Genomic DNA, 18840 nt, shown 5'->3' on the forward strand with positions numbered 1-18840 from the left:
AAAGTTGCAGAAGTGTCATTCTACGATATCCAAGTGGTCGCCATATTGGCTCCGACCTCCGTCCATGACGTCACCCGGACATTCGCAAACGAAAACACGCAACCCGTCTGACACGGAAGCTCTTTTCGAACAGGAGAACACCACACAACCGAGTGAAGTTACCGGGGCAATTTTACACTATTGTTTCGAGCCCTCGGGGCAATATTACACTATTGTTTCAAGCCATATTCAGATGATATGCAATCATGGCCAAACCTCATCCCCGTCCGATCCACTTCCGCGGCGGAGATGAGCCATTGCGGCAACGCACAGCCTCCGTAGAAGCAGTGACCACTGAATGCAGCGCCTCAGCAGGTGTGGCTGATTTTCTGCAGCAGTGGTGGGATATAAGGGGGAGGTGGAGCCAAGCCATGCTGCTTATAGGGGTATGTTCAAAGCCGCCGCAGTACTTGTTGAACACCGTTGAGCCGGGGCGCATTACTGCCTATCTGTTATTTGGAACCCACGAAGCTCTCGTCCTCTGCACCCGTGCAATCCATTTTTTACAACGAACCGGGTCTCTTGCAAACTTATGAAGGGTAAATCCATTCTCCCGAGTGTTCAATCAATGTCCAGCAATGCAATGAGCCGGCATTTTGGCTATAACACAAAGGAACAACGAGCTACCTTCCCGGAGGTAAAACTAATGGGAACACTGGGGGGGGGCGCTGTCCTATATGTCACTTCCTGCTTCTTCTCAAAAACAAATCCCTCGAGATGATTTTCATGGCGGGAGTTACAAAAACCTGTATACGTTAAAATCATGTTTTGTGGTGAAAAACCACATGGAACCATATTGGCTGTGGGTTTTTCATTAATAATAAAATCATCCATTTCCTGACACCTGACCTTTAAATGCCTGTCTAATTACAGTCCCAATGTGAAACAGCTGTGAGCGGTGACAGAGCACCGGCTTGGCCACGCCCCTCTTGGCACTGGCCAACCCCCGCTCATGACACATTCAAATTTGGCTGGTTTGTTAAAAACACTTTTCTCTGGTGCGTCAAATTTAGAAGAGATTTTCATTTTACGGCGACCTTAAAAAAATATCTGTATACTAATTTAGAAACAAACAGTTTTCAAGAATTACATGCAAATATGTTGTACTTTAAAGTTAAATACAGCTAAACTGCACCTGGCCTTTTCAACCGTATTGGGATTCTTCCCCGTACCACGAGAGGGAGTCGGCACGCCACACTTTGACTATCACCGTGTTTATCATTTGACAATTGTGATAATTGGTGGATGGATTTGGAGCGTAAACGTTCCCCACAGATGTGCACGCCAACTCTTATAAAACCTGTTTAGACGCGATAAACATCCGCAAGCCCTCCCACCATGTCCCCCGTGCTCTCCTTTGTCTCTTATTCTGAAAGCGGGAGCCGATCCTCGACACCAGACAGCCGGCTCACACCCATCCCTCCTCAGTGCAACTCGTAGGCCTTTGTGGCCAAGGGCGTCTCAGCCATAATAAATATGCAACAGCGTCGCACAGAAGATGTAGTTATTTCCACGGTTATGTGTGGGAGTGTAAATTTATGTGCGTAATTCTTGTGCATGATATCAATGCTCCTGGTCAGAATGAGAATGAATATTCACACACTGATGCGCGTGAGGACCATCCTCCGAAGGTCCAAAAAGAAAAAAAAATAGAATCCGCATTCTGTTGCATATTATTGTGAAAATGCTAATGTGTATGGATGTTTTGTTGTCCAAAATGGGCAAAGCGATCTACGCTATATCCAATTTACTGTATAATCAACAATTATCTTTTCAGCAAAACTACTAATGTATGGGGGGTTGTGTCTGTGTGTGTTTTTTTTTTTTTTTTTTTTTAACCAATGACTTGAAACAGGCTTTCAAGTTATGCTCAACAGTTTCAAGAAGTCTATCAAGAGTTTATGCCTCTAATTCATTTGAGGATGTGAGAATTGCTACTCAGAGATGCAATTTTGGAGGGATGGTACAGTGGTGCTTTGAGAATCCAAACGAATTAAGACCGGGACCCTGTTTTTATCCCAGAACACTTCATTGTCTTGTCTTGTCCCATTATTGGTCAACACAATCTTTGTCCATGTAAGCCCATCTTCTGCATCTTCCTTTTGAACACCAACTGCCCTTATGTCTTCCCTCACTACGTCTATCAATCTTTGGTCTTCCTCTTGTTCTCTTTCTGGCAGCTCCATCCTCATCATGCATCCATTTTCTTTGCCGCTTATCCTCACGAGGGCCGCGGGGAGTGCTGGAGCCTATCCCAGCTGTCAATGGGCAGGAGGCGAGGTACACCCTGAACTGGTTGCCAGCCAATCGCAGGGCACGTCGAGACAAACAGCCGCACTCACAATCACACCTAGGGGCAATTTAGAGTGTCCAATTAATGTTGCATGTTTTTGGGTAGTAGGGAGGAAACCCACGCAGGCACGGGGAGAACATGCAGACTCCACACAGGTGGGTCTGGGATTGAGCCTGGGACCTCAGAACTGTGAGGCCAACGCTTTACCAGCTGATCCACCGTGCCACCTCCTCATCATCGTTCTTCCAAAATACTCACTATTGAACCTGTGAAGTATCCTCTTTCTATGTTCGTCTCCAAAACATCTACTTTTGTCCTGAGTCTGGCCTTCACTTCTTTTTCCTTTAACTTCATTATGTGGCTCATCAACTTTATTCCTCTATAGTTCCCACAACTTTGTACATCACCTTTGTTCTTAATAATCGGGGACTAGCATACTTTACCTCCATTCCTCTCGTGTGCCTGGACATCTAACGCATGAATTTTTACACGTTCAGCTTTCTTAAGGAGGCCAGTATGCCTAAAGAGAGCCTTAGGTGTATTCATTTTAATTCAATGAGCCTGAAAATTATGTACTGGTTAGAGTCTGCCTCACAGTTCTGAGGACCGGCGTTCACGTCCTGTCCCTGCCTGTGTGAAGTTTGCATGTTCTCCCCGTGCCTGTGTGGGTTTTTGCAGAGTACACCGGTTTCCTCCCACATCCCAAAAACATGCATTCATTGGAGACTCTAAATGGACCGTTCTGACCCGTCATTCACTTGTACAATAATAGCCAATCAGATAGACGCATTGTCTTAATCCCTGGCTTGACACGCCCCTCTCGCCATGTTGTCCCACAAGCAATGCTGCTTATCAGTTGCGTGTGGTTTGAAAAAGCGCTTGGGGAATGTACAATTCTGATGAAAGATATTCAGGTCATCAGATTGAAGATCGTCAGTCGGAAAGGTCCATTACACTTGTGAGCGCGAATGGTTATTTGTATGTGGCCTGTGATCGGCTGGCGACCAGCTCATGGTGTACCCCCCCTCCCGCCCGAAGATAGCTGGGATAGGCACCAGCATGCCCGCGACCCCTGTGAAGGATAAGCGGTTAAGAAAATGGAAGGATGGATGTCTTTCTTTGTATGTAAAATTGTGTTTTTGCTGGTGCAAGTCTTGGGCAGGCCTCAATGGAAAAAGAGGCTGGCCTGTGTATCCACTTTCTGTGACTTTTTTTTTTTTAATGTTGTGAAATTTTTCTCATGTAAAATATGTGCCTTGGCTGCATAAAGGTTGGGGGAAAACTGGGTTATTTTACAATTTTCAGCAGCATAAAGATTCTTATACTTCCTTGTACTCAGTAAAAATTTTTGGCATGTTTAATAATGCGGAACAAGCTCCTAAAGTATTTTTCCTCAAATTTGCCTCATCTGTGTAACTATGACACAAATCTCAAATCATCCAATCAATCCATTTTCAAAACCGTTTAACCCGGTTTGGGTCGCAGGATGCTGCAGTCTATCCCAGGTGACTTCGGGCAAAACTACTTCTTATTACGTATTTGTTGACCTAAAGTGTGACGGTGTTGTCTGGGAAATAGATTGTGTAAACAAAAACAGAGGTGAGCCTGTCCAAGAAGTGATGATTCACACATTAAACAGCTTTTTTTCGACCCTTTTGTGGATAGCGTAATGCCGCTGGCAGTTGAGTCCGACTAAAATCGCCACATCACAAGTGGCTGCTGTTTTTTTTTCTTTTTCTTCCCCACAAGAACTGCTCCATTATTCACCGTCTACCGAGCAGCTCCAGGGTTTACGCCTAGATAGCATCATTACCATCACTACTATGTGTCAAATTCAATTTTGGCCCAGGCGTGTTTTAATCGGAAATAACTTAGCAGTTAGAGACAGTTTTTACATAACTTGGAGGACATTTCACACCAACTGTCATTGTTGGTGAATGTCAAATTAATTTTTTTTTTTACGTTTGCTTTTTATTCTCAAATTCTCGCTGCAAGAAACTCAGCTGAGCTTAATTGGGCCTTTCTGAAGGCAATTTATGGTCCTCAACATCACTATTTTGTTGTTTCTATATGACTATTTGTGTTTTTTTCAGGGTCAGATCAGTAAGCGTCAAAATGATTAATTGCTGTAGTAGTCTTTTTTGGTCCTTTTTTTTTTTTTTAAATGATGCATGTTAAAATAACAGTTCTTTGACAGTGTATAGTTACCCTAGCATCTAAACAAATTTCATTAATCCATCTCATCCATTTGGCGTTATATAGAGACCTTCAGGTTTCGGGGAGTACCAGGACTCTCAGGACCTGCAGTAGGACTAGGTGTGTTTTATATATATATTTTTTTGTTGTACTCACATCAAATGTACACATGGCCACTTGTTGACAGGCAGAGTTTATAAATGTACAAAGGCCATTGGGAAAAAAAAATGCCATATTACAGCCACGCCTTCTCGCCTACTGTTATAGCTAATTGACAAAATACACTCCAAAACAGCCCCATAAGGATTACGTGTCACGGACGAGACTCGGGGGTGGACCCAAATGCACGACTCAGGTGAGAGGTAAGCAGTGCGGAATAAGCCTTTATTCGTTCCAATGTCGGTTACCAGGGAGTCAGTCCAAACAAGCAGCAAGATCAGTAACGGCAGGCTTACGGGGTAGGTCAGGAGACAGGCGTTGGTCGGTACACGGGAGGTAGACGTCAGGAGTACGGTAGAGCGGGAACGAGGCATGAGAGGCAACGATCTAGCAGAATCTCTGTCGTCCCCCGGGTCCTATATGTACTGGGTCTAATTGGAGGTCATGAGGCGCAGGTGTGACCCTTCCGATTAGACGGCCACGCCCAGCCCTGGCTGGAATCCAGGATCATGACATTACGGTATTATTTTTTTACTCTTTAGTTTCCCACCTAAATCACTGCTCTGTGTTACAAGTTCATATTCGATGAAGTAAAACTGCACCCCCTGACTCTAATCTAATGTTGGCATTGCATGAAACGAACCAGTTTGACACTGACCGAGGCTACTTTTTATTATCTTTGCTGAATGAAAAAAACAACAACAACGGTGATATCAGTCTTACGTAGCGGTAGTGCAATGTTATATTTACATATTTAGTAAGGTACAATTAATGTGGAACAATGTGCGAAACTTGGCACTGGTGTAAAAAGGATTTTGGGCCTGTAGGGTGACGTTGTGAGACAGCTGTGTGGGCGTCATATTAGGACAGCTTGTTAGCGATGTTGTTGCTGAAAAATACAATGTGTCATTATTTCCACTCCAGGAATCTTTATTTTGGTCCAACTGATGCAGTGTACGTTTACAAGAGTTAACTGATGACTGATGATGATGTTTCAGCAAGATACAAAGTTTTTGGGTAATATTTCATTGTCCGTTAATGTAGTTAATACTTAAAGCATATACTGAATTTGAAAATAATGTTTTGTTGTTTCTGTTATTAAATTCTTAAAATTATACTGTGATAGTATACCTGCACATCAAAATGTGTTCATAATGACGTGATGTCATTGCATCATATTCCATGCAAATTAGCGTGTCAACCTTAAATTACACTGCAATATTAATACTTATAAGAGAAAGACAGCAATATATATATATATATATAGAGAGAGAGAGAGAGATAGATATTAAGCCTGTGGATACTATGGAATCACTGTGGCAATTTTGTATGTATTTTTTCTGAGAATAAAAAGGTCTAAGGCAAGGAAAGGTTCTGCACCTATTTCTAAAGTAATTTGAAAGGCGTGTTTGTGTCTAAATTGTACTGTATTTGTCATGCATGCATGTGCCAAGAGAAGATGAGTTCTATTAAGAAAAGAACCACTGCGTGTGCTTATACAGTACAGTATTTGATTTGTTTGTCAGATCCGAAAATATCCACGTATATTATTGCACGCCATTACAGTATTGTGTGTCTATACAGGTACCGGTATCAATATGTTATTAGTTACTTTATATTACTCTATCTATCTATCTATCTATCTATCTATCTATCTATCTATCTATCTATCTATCTATATCTATCTATCTATCTATCTATCTATCTCTATCTATCTATCTATCTATCTATCTATCTATCTATCTATCTATCTACCTGTCCATGTCTACTGTATTCATGACCAAATGTAAGAAGACTTCTAAGAAATGCTCACATAGGCAAAGAGACATGCTAATTAGTGATTGTATTGTCTGTTACAAATTCCCAATATAAATGTATACAAAAAAAAGCCTTAAAAAAGGCATTGCATACACTTAACAGCCATCCATCCTCAACACCGCTTATCTTGTTCAAGATCGCAGCGCGCTGGCCCCTATCCCAGCTGACTTCAGGTGAAAGGCGGACTACACCCTGATCTGGTCACCAGTCAGTCACAGGGCACAAGATTTAATATATACAAAAAAATTATGAAAAAAAAAATTCAGACAGTTTCATAGTCGCAGCGGTGCAGAACTTCATTGCATCATATCGAGATGTGTCCAAAAAAAAAAGGTAATTACAATATGGGATACATAACATGCAGGCGGCGGGGTACACCCTGAACTGGTAGTCAGACAATCGCAGGGCACATCGAGACAAACAGCCGCACTCACAATCACACCAAGGAGCAATTTAGAGTGTCCAATTAATGTTGAATGTTTTGGGGATGTGGGAGGAAACTGGAGTGCCCGGAAAAAACCCAGCCAGACACGGGGAGAACATGCAAACTCCACACAGGCGGGTTCGGGATCTAACCCGGGTACTCAGAACTCTGAGGCCAACCCTTTCCAGCTGAGCCACCGTGCTCATACATATACATTCATAAATAAAAGTGAACACCTCTCTAATAGTGTCACAAAAAATGAGAATTATAACCATTAAAAAGGCAGAAATTTTCAAACAGTTATTGCTTTATTGGATCTCAAGTAATTACGCAGTTCATTTTGCAAGAACCTGTGACAATATGATGGTGTTAATTTTAACTGGACCCAGAAGCAGGCAGTGGCTGAAGAAGTTTATGGACAATGTTTTTTTGAGAAGACATTCAGGGATGGATCCTTGAGGTGTACTAGAAGTCGTTGATACAGAAAGTCTGGGGCAGGCGGTGGTGTGAGCAGGTGGATGGCGTGGTGGAAGAGGGGAATATGGAAGGAGCATTGAGGACAAAGACGAACATGGAGGTCATAAAATATTCTGAGGACTGGCATAGCTTACGTGTAAATTGTAAGCTGGTGTACGTGAACATGAATACTCTGGCAGCGAAGTCTTCGATCTGGCAGGCTTAAATGCAGGTGATGATGAAGGTTGATTGATGTGTGCATACCAGAGATGGTGATGATCACTGGGAAGCGAGAGAGAGGAGGGAGAGAGAGCTGCAAAGCGCTACCCAAGCTCCAACAGGGTAACTGCAAGGTAGAGCTCATGACAGTAACCCCCTACCCCCACCTCAACGGATGCCTCCTGGTGTCCTGCTCAGCTTCCCAGGGAGCTCATTAAAGTCCCTAATCAAGGATTCATTGAGTATACTTTTCGAGGATATCCTGGAGTGTTCCTCCAGACCATGCGCCTCCAAGTGGTAACAGGTAACCCCTGCCCCTGGGCCTCATATCGAGGATCCGCGAAACTCTGAAGACCAGATGGTTGTCAATAGTATGGGGGGTGGGGTGGCTGCTAGAACAACAGTGCAGGTGGTGACAGGCTGACAGACACATGTTGGATGAATCTTAAGAGCTCTTGTGGAGGTTTTAATTGAACTGACATGATTTTAGTGATCAGGAAGGAACCAATAAAGGAGGGAGTGAGTTTATGGGCTTCGGTCTGAAATGAGAGGTCACGGTAGGAAAGCCAAACCATCTGACCCACTTTGTACTTGGGCGTAGGGGAGTGACGAAGGTCTGCGACCCATTTATTTCCCTCATTGGACTGGGTTGAGGCCGCCTTGATATTTTTACAAATGGACTGGACCCTTTGCAGGTGATCCCTTAAGACGGAAAATGCCACCACATGCTGCCAACACATAATGGACGTTGGAAACTATAACAGATCATGAACAGGGAGATACCAGTGGCGGACCTGGTGAGGGAGTTGTGAGTATTTTCTATCCAGGGGAAGAATGTGCCCCAGCAGGTGCAGTTGCTTGTGGCAACCCACCAAAGGGTTGACTTCAGGGACTGATTTGCTCCATTTCGCCATTGGACTGTGGATGGTATCTGGAAGACAGGCTGGCTGCTGCACTCACTGGTTTACAAAACACTTTCCAAACTAGGGAGGAAGATCTGAGTGCCGAGGATCCAAGACAAGGTCGATGGAGATTCTGTGTAGTTTGAAGATGTGATTGAGGAGGAGTTTAGAAGTTTCAAAAGCAGAGGGTATCTTCGGGAGGGGTAAGTAATGGACACACTTGGAGAGCCAGTCAATAATGGTGAGGATGACGGTGTTATCTTAAGATGGGTTTAGGCTGGTGACAAAGTCCAGGGCGATGTGGAACCAAGGGCACAGACTTTTGAGCACAGATGGAGTAGGCAAAGAGAAGCTTTCAGGTGTCTTTGACTCGGCTTGGCCACCATAAGTGTTGCTGGATGAAATGGATGGTGAGGGTGATGTCAGGATGACAGGTGAACTTGGAATTGTGGGCCCACTGGATGACATCAGAGCATGTGGAATTGGGTAGGAAGAGTCTTGGGATCGTTGTGAATCTTCTGATCCTCTTTAACCACCTGTTTGGTTTTCCAATTGGCTGCTCCATTGAACGAAGGAGGAGTTCTTTTTCTGCAGAGCTCGAGGGAGGTGAGTACAAGCAAGAAAGGGTGTCAGGTTTTCTGTTGTGGGAACCACGTCAGTCTGAAGTTGAATTGACTTAGGAAGATGGCCCATCATGCTCATTGGGTGTGAAGGCATTTGGAGAAAAGGGGGTTAGGCAAAATTTTTGTGATTGGTCAAAATGATAGATGGAGAATGTTTCCCCTCCAGCCAATGCCTCCACTCCTCCAAACCCCAGATGATTGCCAGGAGCTCCCAGTTACAAACTTCATAGTTCAGTTTGGCAGCAGACAGATATGGGGCACGGATGAAATTTTTGGGTAAATAATGTAAGTAAGTTTCTTTCGGCTTGTCCCTTTCGGGGTCGCCACAGCGTGTCATCTCAGATGAACGCACATATGTTTGGCACAATTTTTACGCCGGATGCCCTTCCTGACACAACCCTTCTCAGGGAGTGGAGGCCCCAGTGGGATACGAACCCACAACCCCTGGTTTATCAAACCAGTGCTCTAACCACTGAGCTACAGGGCCTCGGGTAAATAATGTAATAATGAAAATTTAATTGCGGATGAAGCAGCAATAGTAATTGGCAAATCCCAGGAATTGTTGTAGTTCTCTGCAAGTGGTTGGAGTGGGACAGTTAATTACTGCTTGAATCTTGGCAGGTCTTGTTCAAATTGACTTTTGGCAATCATATAGCCCAGGAAGTGTACAAAGGAGAGGTGGAATTCACATCTTTCAGGTTTCGCATAGATGCCGTTCTTGAAAAGACCCTGGTGAACTTGACGCACATGATTGTGGTGTTCTTTGGGATACTGTGCGAAAATGAGAATGTCATCTAAGTAGACAAAAACAAACCGGTTGAACATATATATTGCGGTGGAGGTCATTGATGAAGGTTCGGAAAGCGGTGGAGGCGTTGGTTAATCCAACCGCCATGACCGGGTATATGAAATTTACAAGGGGGCTAATTGAAAGCAGTTTTCCATTCATCCCCCTCTCTGATACGGATAAGATAGTAGGCATTGCGAAGGTCCAATTTGGTGAATATCTAGGCTTCACAGAGGGGTTCACATGAATGGTCAATGAGGGGTAGTAGCAATTTGTTTTTAACAGTAATGTAATTAAGTCTATGGTCATCAAAGCAGAGGTAGACACTGGTTTCTTTTTTAGCCACAAATAAGATGGCCTCTACTGGAGAAGAAGAAAGCCAAATGAGTCCAGATGACAGGGAGTCACAGATATAGTCCTCCATAGCCTCTTTCGGTGGGTGGGAAAGATTGAAGAGACTGATGGAGGGAAGAGGGGCTCCCATCAGTAGATTGATTGCACAATCATAAGGGCAGTGGGGAGTAGAGGGGGTAATGAAATGCCAAGATCCTTACTGGAATTAGGAAGACGATAATGATAGTCTTCCAGAACCCAGGAGAGGTCAACTGGTGTGGCAGGTGGTTGAGGTTTGATGGAAGGTGGAATGGCAGAGAGGAGCCAGTAAGAATGGCAGTGGGGACTCCACCCAGTGATAGATAGGTGCTTGGTGATCGGTGGTCTATGGCTGGTTTGTGCTTCTTGAGCCAGGGAATTCCAAGAACTAATGGGGTGTCAGGGGAAGGGATAAGAACTACTGGAATGTCTTCATTGTGATTTCCCAAGATAAGTAAGGTAAACTGAACTGTTTGGTTGCTGACAGGATAGATGAGTCGCCCATCCAGGGCTGTGCCTTTTTTTTGGTGAATAGAATGATTTGAGAGGGAGTTGGAGCTGACGTCCCAATGCTTCTTGAATAAAATTATCTGCGCCAGAATTAATAAGGGCCAATATGGGTGAGTTGTGAACGGGACCAAGAATACACATAACAGTCATATGGGAGGGAGAGTTTGGGTAGTTGGTGCTTTGACTCACCAGGGTGCCCTCGGGTTGTGGTGAGCGTGGTCATTTCGTCGCAAGGAGTACGTTCCACGGGTTAATTTAGTGCAGTGGGGGGGGGGGGGGATGACAAAGAAGCAGTCGGAAGTTAAGAAGGTGGGTGAGGTGCTGACAGGACAGTGCCCATGAAGGAAACAATTCTACGCAATAATTTCTGTGTATGGTGCATATACGTGGCCATATTTGTTTGTTGGTGTGCTGTGAGTTTTCAAATCTAAAATGGGTGCCTTGGCCCGGTAAAGGTTGGGAATCTCTGCCATCTATCCCCACCCCCCAGCTCAAGAGGTGCAGCACTGTTTGAGGACCCCTCCTCTCCACGCATGCCTGCTTTGGTTGCATAGGGGATGGTGTGCAAGACAAAATACATATGCAGCAGAGTTAAACGGAATTTACCCTTGAGGGTATATAATTTGTACCACCACACAAAATAAATAAATAAATAAAATGAACTGGGAATATCTTGCTTCTCTAAATCTGCTGCCTCGTGGTCGTTAATGTTACCCGATTCTCGTTCCTACTGTCGCTTCTCTGCCTGTTCCCACCCCCCACCCCCACCTGCCACTCAGTCAAACTGAACAGGCAAAAATTTTCATAGAGCTCTTGTTTGATTGCACGGGTCATTTTGCAAGCACACATAAGTAACAGCTTTTTTTTTTTTTTTTTTTCCCAGAGCGCTACAGCGCGTATACATAACATAAGTGTCACGAGTGGGCCCATCACGACGTGAAGCCGTGGCAGCACACACTAGCAGCCTTTTCATTATTCATGACTATTCTTGTGCTTTCGGTCGCCCTGTTATGATACAGTCCAATTCGGAGTAGCTACACCTGATTTGCTCCGCGCCTCTGTCGGGCGGTGCGTGGCCCTGCGTCGGCCGCCTGTGAACGCTCATAGGTCGGATCCAGAAGGCACGGAGAGGAGGGGGGGCGAGGAGTGGGAAGAGGAGGGGTGAGCAGACTGCAAGGAGGGGGAGAGGTCCAGCTGCAAAAAGAAAAAAAAGAAGAAAAAAAAAAGAAAAAAAAAAGAAGAGGAGAGAGTGGGGGGGAAAAAAGAACCGTGACAATGGCAACATCAAGCATCTCCTAAACGGTAGGCGGAAGGAGGCGGGCGGAAGTTGGGACGCTCCGGGCCGCCTTGCGAGCGCCTCTTCCTGGAATAGCAAGCGCGGCGTAACATGGAGCGACGCGGCAGAAGAGAGTCGCCGTGTCTCCATCACTGAGAGGCGCGTCCACCTGCTAAGCGAAGGCCCGGGCTGCTGCTGGCTGGTGGAGCAGGCAAAGCAGGCAAAGCAGGCTGGCTGGCTGGCCGGGGCTGGTGGCCGGGGGACATGCAGGGGGGACGCGTTTGCATTTGGGAGCAAAGAAGACGCACCTTCTCACATTCCGTCCGAAGCTCTCGCGGAGGATCCGACTGCGACGCGCGGGGAAAGACGCAGTTTTTTTTGGGCGCAGAGGCTCCGAAGGTAGGCAGTGAAACGTTGTCTCTTCCCCCATCATTAATTTTTATGAAATGTCATTACCGTCACTATTAGCGTGGAGGCGATGTGTGTTTGAATCGGGCTGTTTGATTTACACATCGATTTAAGGGCCATCCCTGTTCACCTCCCTCCTCCCCGCATCAGACATTTTATTTTATTCCAAGGGAGCATGCGGTGTAGTAGCAGCCTCCTTGGGACAGCTGTCGTATAGCCTGCTCCCATATATTCACAAATCCATTCCCTCTTTCGTGACACAAAAAAAACAAACAAACAAACAAACAAACCAAAAAAAAAAACAAAACTGCAAAATACACACGTTGCACACCGGCGTGTTTCAGAATTGGACTCCTAGTGTTGTTTATCGGGTGAGCCGTCATTTTAAATTTGCACCCCCTCCCCACCCGTCCTTCCTTATATACTCCCTAAACGAACAAGACACAAATAGTCCCCCAGTAATGAATGATTCATGAATGAGAAATTGAACCCCCAATGTGGGTTAACACACCGTCCCGAGGAGGGGCCCTCCTTCCCCCCCTCTCTAAAGGATTCCAAACATGAATCCTTATTGTAATTATTTTTCTTTTAAGTGACCCTAGACATGGTGGTGGCGGTGGAGCACCGTGTGTGAATGCCTTCACTGTGGGCCCAGTGGATCACTAGTTTCAGGACACGTTTACTGGGCGCCCTGTGCATGGTCAGCCATGGTTCAAAAAGCCATGTGGACATATGGCGTTGCTTTCAAAGTCTCAAAAGACTTTTTAAAGGGACAGAAATGTTTGGGTGTTGTTTTTTTTTTTTTTTAATGTCCTGCATTGTGAATAGGTACTGGGCACACCTTCCTTCTTGAAGCCTCTAGTCCTTTGAGTCGTTTGAGGCCAGAATGTAGCTGCAGTGAGGTCCCGTTTGTCAAATGTTTATCAGAACTGTTTGCGGGTTCTTCTCCTCTAATGTGAAGACAACAGTGAAAACCAGATGGAAGGCCATGCATTGATTGAGTCAAAGAGTGCCTATAAGAGGGTTAAATTGAGTTGACACATTGATGTGGGTGTCATTATCATGTGTGACGGCACCATGTGCGCCATTGGGCCCCAGGCTATGTGTGCTTGGGGGTGGGGAGAGTTTTGCGGGGGCTCCTAGGCCTGGCCTTGTTTGATTTGACAATCCTCAATGTTGAACTGGGCGCTTTCACCAGCTGAACTGAAAAGCGCCGCAAAGATCCACCTGCTCTCTTTTCTGATTGGCCGCACGAATGTAAACAGGAAAAAGCTTTGGTGTAGTCGGAAGTGAAACAATGGCTATAAACGTAGTTCAAATGGGCATTTTGCTAATAACTTCAGTACTTATCTGGACAATCCAGCAAATAGCCAATTTGATACTCTAGAAAAGATGAGGTGGCTGTAACCAGACCAGTCTTCAGTTCCATTTAAAAAAAATTTCCACCACTAAATTGGCGTTTCACTTGCACTATGCCTTTAGTGTCTTTAAAAATATTTGTGATAGAGGAAGCAAAAATAAACTATACTGATATCATTGCAAAGGTGTGCACACCCACGTATGACTGGGATGTGGTTTTACTTAGAATTAACTACAGCCATTGTTTAAAATGCCTCTATTAACCCCAAATCAATCTTGGGTGTTGTACTTGACCTTCTGTGACATTTACTTATTTTTTGCTTTCTAACAAAAGCCTGAAGGTTTTCTGTTTGAAGTCACTGGTGTTTGGAACTGCTCATCATTCTTTCTACGTTGTCTAAGGCCTCAGTTCCATCTGAAGAAAAGAGCCCCAAAGCATGATGCTGCCATCACCATGCTTCACTGTAAGCGTGACGTTCTTTTGACTGAGGAGGAGTGTTGTGTTTGCGTCAAACATACCTTTCGGAATTATGGCTGAAAAGTTCAACCTTGGCTTCATTGGACCATAACAAAAACTCGCAAATATATAAATAAAAATGTGACCAGTAACACAACACAAACCAGCTATTATAATTCAGCACGACCTAGTCTTACCACATACACACTGAAAACAGAAAACCTGGTACAACAAGAAACTGTGCGATGCTATTTCTGTCACTTAGTCAGCAGCGGGATTTTATAAGTGGCAAGCTGATACCATATGGGTGATGTTGACCGCTTCTGGCCACTCATTGATTGCGCGCATTGGTCATTGCGGGGTCATTGGACGTTCGAGGGTAAGAAGACAAGGGACTGCGGGATTACACCTAAAATCGATCTCGCTTTCACCCATATTTCACTTCCCTCAGTCTCCTCAAATGAAATTCAACTGGCAGGTGCCAAGAGGTAAATATAGGTGACCCTGATTTTTCTGTATTGTAGTTTGGTGGAGGTGTCTCTGTTTCCTGCGCTACTATTTTTAATTGGGGAAAAAGGTTGCTTACAATGGAATCGAATACAGCTAAACTGAGCCGAAGCAGGTGCTATGCAGTGGATAAGCAGCAGTGTCATCTGTTTACACACCGACTGTAGTTTCAACCATTATTATGCCGCTCAGGGACAAGGATTCGTTCATCAAATATGGATTGCTTTTTCACCACAACGTACTCTTACCATGTTTACACCTGACCGAACAGATGGCACCAACTGGAGTTTGATTAAAACGGGCTAAAATTTGGCGAGTGTGATGGGCCCCCAAGAGGAAATCGGGTACCCACTTCTAGTTCAGCCTTTTTGTGACCTTTGAGTTTTTGTTTAAGACTACATTGGTGTAAGATGTTGCGGGGAGTGACACTTTTCAGCCCCATCGTTCCGCCATCAGCTTTGCCCGAAATGTGTTTTAAAATGCCGCCCGAGCATTATGTTGCAGTCATAAAAGCAGCAGCTTGTGTACATAGTCTCTTATCTTCCCCGGCTGATGTGTGCTCGGTGGCTCCTCCTGCTTTCAAGCCTCGGGCGCATCCACGAGCTTCTACTAGCGCTAGTGAGTCCATAGAGAACCGACTAAACCTCATCAATGCTGCCAACCATTCTTCTCACGTGAGGATCGTGCCTCTTATGTATATTTTACAGGGCACACATCCTAGCACCATAAATTAGAGTCAAGAAATTAGATGTAGCGAGGTATTACTTAGAAAGCACATGTACGAATGACGAATGGTTACCCCCCCTATGCAAGGCATCCCACTGAGCTTTATGTCGTGAATCATGCATTTTTACTCTCATATCTCTGGTGTAGAAGCACCTTGATGCTATTGGGGGCAGTTTCAATACGTGTGTTTCGGTCAGTAACAATGTATGCAGAGTCCCGCTGCGTTTGGCTTGTGACATGCCACGCTGAGGCCCAGCAGCTTTAGTCTTTCTCTAACATGCGGGCTTTCTGTAATTAAAGGCAGAGGTAAGAGCAAGGGAGCGGGCCGGGCTCTGATTGCTTTTCATAGCCGTGAGCACAGAGAGAGCTGCAGCGTGTCCTCGGGGGACTGAGGCGCTGTTGAGCTCTTTTTTTTTTTGCTGTCAGCTATACCCCCCCCCCCCCCCATCCCCTCCAGTTGAGCAAATAGACTCATGCTAGTGGCGGGCCCCAAAATATACATCCCTGCGCGTCAACTTTTCAACTTGAGAAATAGACGTGCAAATAAGTGGGACAGTGTAATGAATTAAAATCAGCACAATATAAAATGGGGAAGTTTGGTGAAATAGATTAGTTGTTTGTCTACTTTTGGTGTGCAGTTGGCCGGCGACAGTCCAGAGTGTCCCCCCGCCTTCTCTGTATAATGGTAGGTATAAAATTGAAGCCTCTGCGGTTGTTCTAAAAGCAATCACAGAAAACAAAAGCATTTTGCATGAAAGCTATTGATAAAGCATCGGGAGTTTAACGCCGACTGTCAGTTTTGATTTTGTTGCTGGGTTTGTTTGCAAATTAGAGAAACCAGCCTCAACAAGGGAAGTTAAAAAAAGAATATGAGATGATAAGGATGTACCGTTAATGTAAAGACTGCATTTCTCCTTCTTAGACCTGTTTGACCCTTAAAAATGTAAACAAGTTGCATGCGTGAAGTGTCAAATTTATTTGGCTTTCTGACTTCATCCCAATTAGGTTCACTCAGCTGTTAACTTCGCTATCCGCCCTCTACGTACTTAACGGTCTCAACTTTTCTGAGCTTTTTTTGATTTCCTGTTAATGTTTTCATTGAGTAAGACATGTACATCAATGGCCCCCATTCACAGGGTGTATCCAATTTATCCTCTTCCTTTGCAGTTATATTACGTGATATCCATCTTGTCTGTGTAGATTCCCACCCATCCAGGACATGGTTTCCAGAAGAAGTTGACTCCAGTCAGCTTTGAGTTGTTGACAACTTTTGTGTATGATATCCGGTTGTATTGATGTATTTGTATCTGCTTGCACTGCTGCAAGCAAACAGGGGCACATGGGAGAAAAACAAGAATTGTATCACTTGAAACATGGTGTGTGAATGGTTCTGTTTTAGCTCCAGGTGATCTCAAAGACTCTCAGTAGGTGGTAATTGTGTTCAAATATTCCAATGGATAGATACACTCCATTATTTGAAAGACAGGGTGTAGCATATTGTATAAACTGCAACAACGTCAGTTTGATTGTTTTAGTTTGAAAGAAGCCAATACTTTTTGCATAAAAGCGACATTCACTGAGCATTTTCACGTAATCTGTGCTCAGTGTAGTATAGCTACGATAATGACATTCATTGTTAGTAAAAGGGCTTTGACCAGGTCTCTAAATCCTCATTTTAGATTTGTGTTGACAATTCAGAATCTCGTACTGTTCTGTAATCAATACACTGTCCAACAAAAGAAAAATGCTACTCACCCAGAATGCGAGTACGCTTCCATGTTTTGCATGCTATGTTTTGGCTACCACTTCTCCCTCTGGAAATGTTTAAAATTTTTGTTTAAATGTCTCCTTTGTTTCACTATTTAGAATACCACAGAGTGACTTTAACATGGACTTCGTATAATAGCCTCAATTTAATTAAGAAAAAAAAAAAAGTTTGTCATACGAGTGTCTAGAAAAGATCCCTCCGACAGCTACATCTGTTTGACCTAGTTTTGTATCCGTTTTGTCCATATTTGCCCAAGAGCCCCTTTCCTCTGATTGGTTTCCTCCATGTAGAAGACCCACTTGTGAGCACACACGTTTGTTTTGTTGAGAGTGATGGTTCAGGATTGTAAAGGGAAGCCAGAGATCTTAGCTAGTCACATAGATTAAGGTTGAGAAATTCAAATGAACAGATTTCGGGCTTCTTGTCAGCAAAACATCTGGAACTGAGGAATGCGTGGATAATTTTATCTCATATTTCACGTTTTCTGAGGCCGCATAGAGCTAATATTACATCACAAGTACTAGAAAAAATTGGTTTGGCAAAATATCTCTCCCTTAAAATGGTTTACTTGAATCAGATTCTTCATTGTTTTGCCAAGTATTTCAAATACACACGAGGAATTTGTCTTTGGTAGTTGGAGCCGCTCTCGTATGACACAGACATAGACATAAAGACATTGCAAGAACAGTGGTTGAGCAATAAAAGTTTGCCTCCTAGTTTTAGCTTGCATTGTTCGGTAGTGCCTACCCAAGGGAAGGAACTGGAAGAGCTGGTGACCAGGATGTGGAAGGTCCAAGAGGATTTTCGATTCGCTTGTCTTAGTTCTGGCAGCGTGTTAGTCCTTCAGGGTTGGTGGGGGAGGGGGGGGGTTGGTAACGACAAGCTTTACAACAGTTTTGATTGTCCGTTGCAGTTGGAGTTTGCCCTTTTTTAGCAGCACCAAACTAGACTCTGATGGAGGTACAGAGTACTGATTCGATGACTGCTGTGTAGAACTGTCTCAACAGTTCCTGTGGCTAACCATGACTCCTCAGAAGCTGTAGGCAGTACATCCTCTGCTGGGCCTTTTTGAGGATGGTGTTGATGTTAGTCTCTCACTTCAAGCCCTGAGAGACTGTAATTCCTAGACCTTTGAAGGTCTCAACAGTTGACACAAGGCAGTTGGACAACGGGAGGGGTAACTGTGGCGAAAGATGGCTCTTGAAGTCCACGATCGTCTCTACTGCCTCACCGTACCTTGGACAAAAGTAGAACCCAGGTGTGTTTTGTGTTTGTCTCGAAGCTGTAAAATGTGTAAATCCACATTGGTTGGGACCATCTGCCTTCTTTCTGGGCGGCTAGCTATGTGCTACCTAGCTGTCATACTCTGTTGCAATGTTGGATCTTTCAGAACGTGCTCTCATTCATTCCGCTGTGGTTGATGTCTGCTACGAACATCTGTGCAACTCCTCATGCAGCCATTGGACGTCTCCTTCTGCGGACATCATTGTCTCGGTGGGATGACTGCGGCTATTTACATCCATGTTCCATCATCAGCTGCA

At 44.5% G+C, this 18840-nt stretch overlaps 1 protein-coding gene across 4 annotated transcripts in view; it reads left to right on the forward strand.

Annotated features, from left to right (window-relative positions):
* The first annotated feature begins 11582 nt into the window (after positions 1-11582).
* Positions 11583-18840, forward strand: part of nexmifb (neurite extension and migration factor b) — a 98924-nt gene continuing 91666 nt past the window's right edge. For 3 of the 4 annotated variants that reach the window (XM_061835298.1, XM_061835300.1, XM_061835297.1), the window contains exon 1: positions 11583-12473. The gene's annotated coding sequence lies outside the window, so the exon portion shown is untranslated. The remainder of the gene's footprint in view (positions 12474-18840) is intronic. The other variant, XM_061835306.1, reaches the window with a different exon arrangement.

This window comes from Syngnathoides biaculeatus, chromosome 11 (genome assembly GCF_019802595.1).
Source record: "Syngnathoides biaculeatus isolate LvHL_M chromosome 11, ASM1980259v1, whole genome shotgun sequence".
Lineage (NCBI taxonomy): Eukaryota > Metazoa > Chordata > Actinopteri > Syngnathiformes > Syngnathidae > Syngnathoides > Syngnathoides biaculeatus.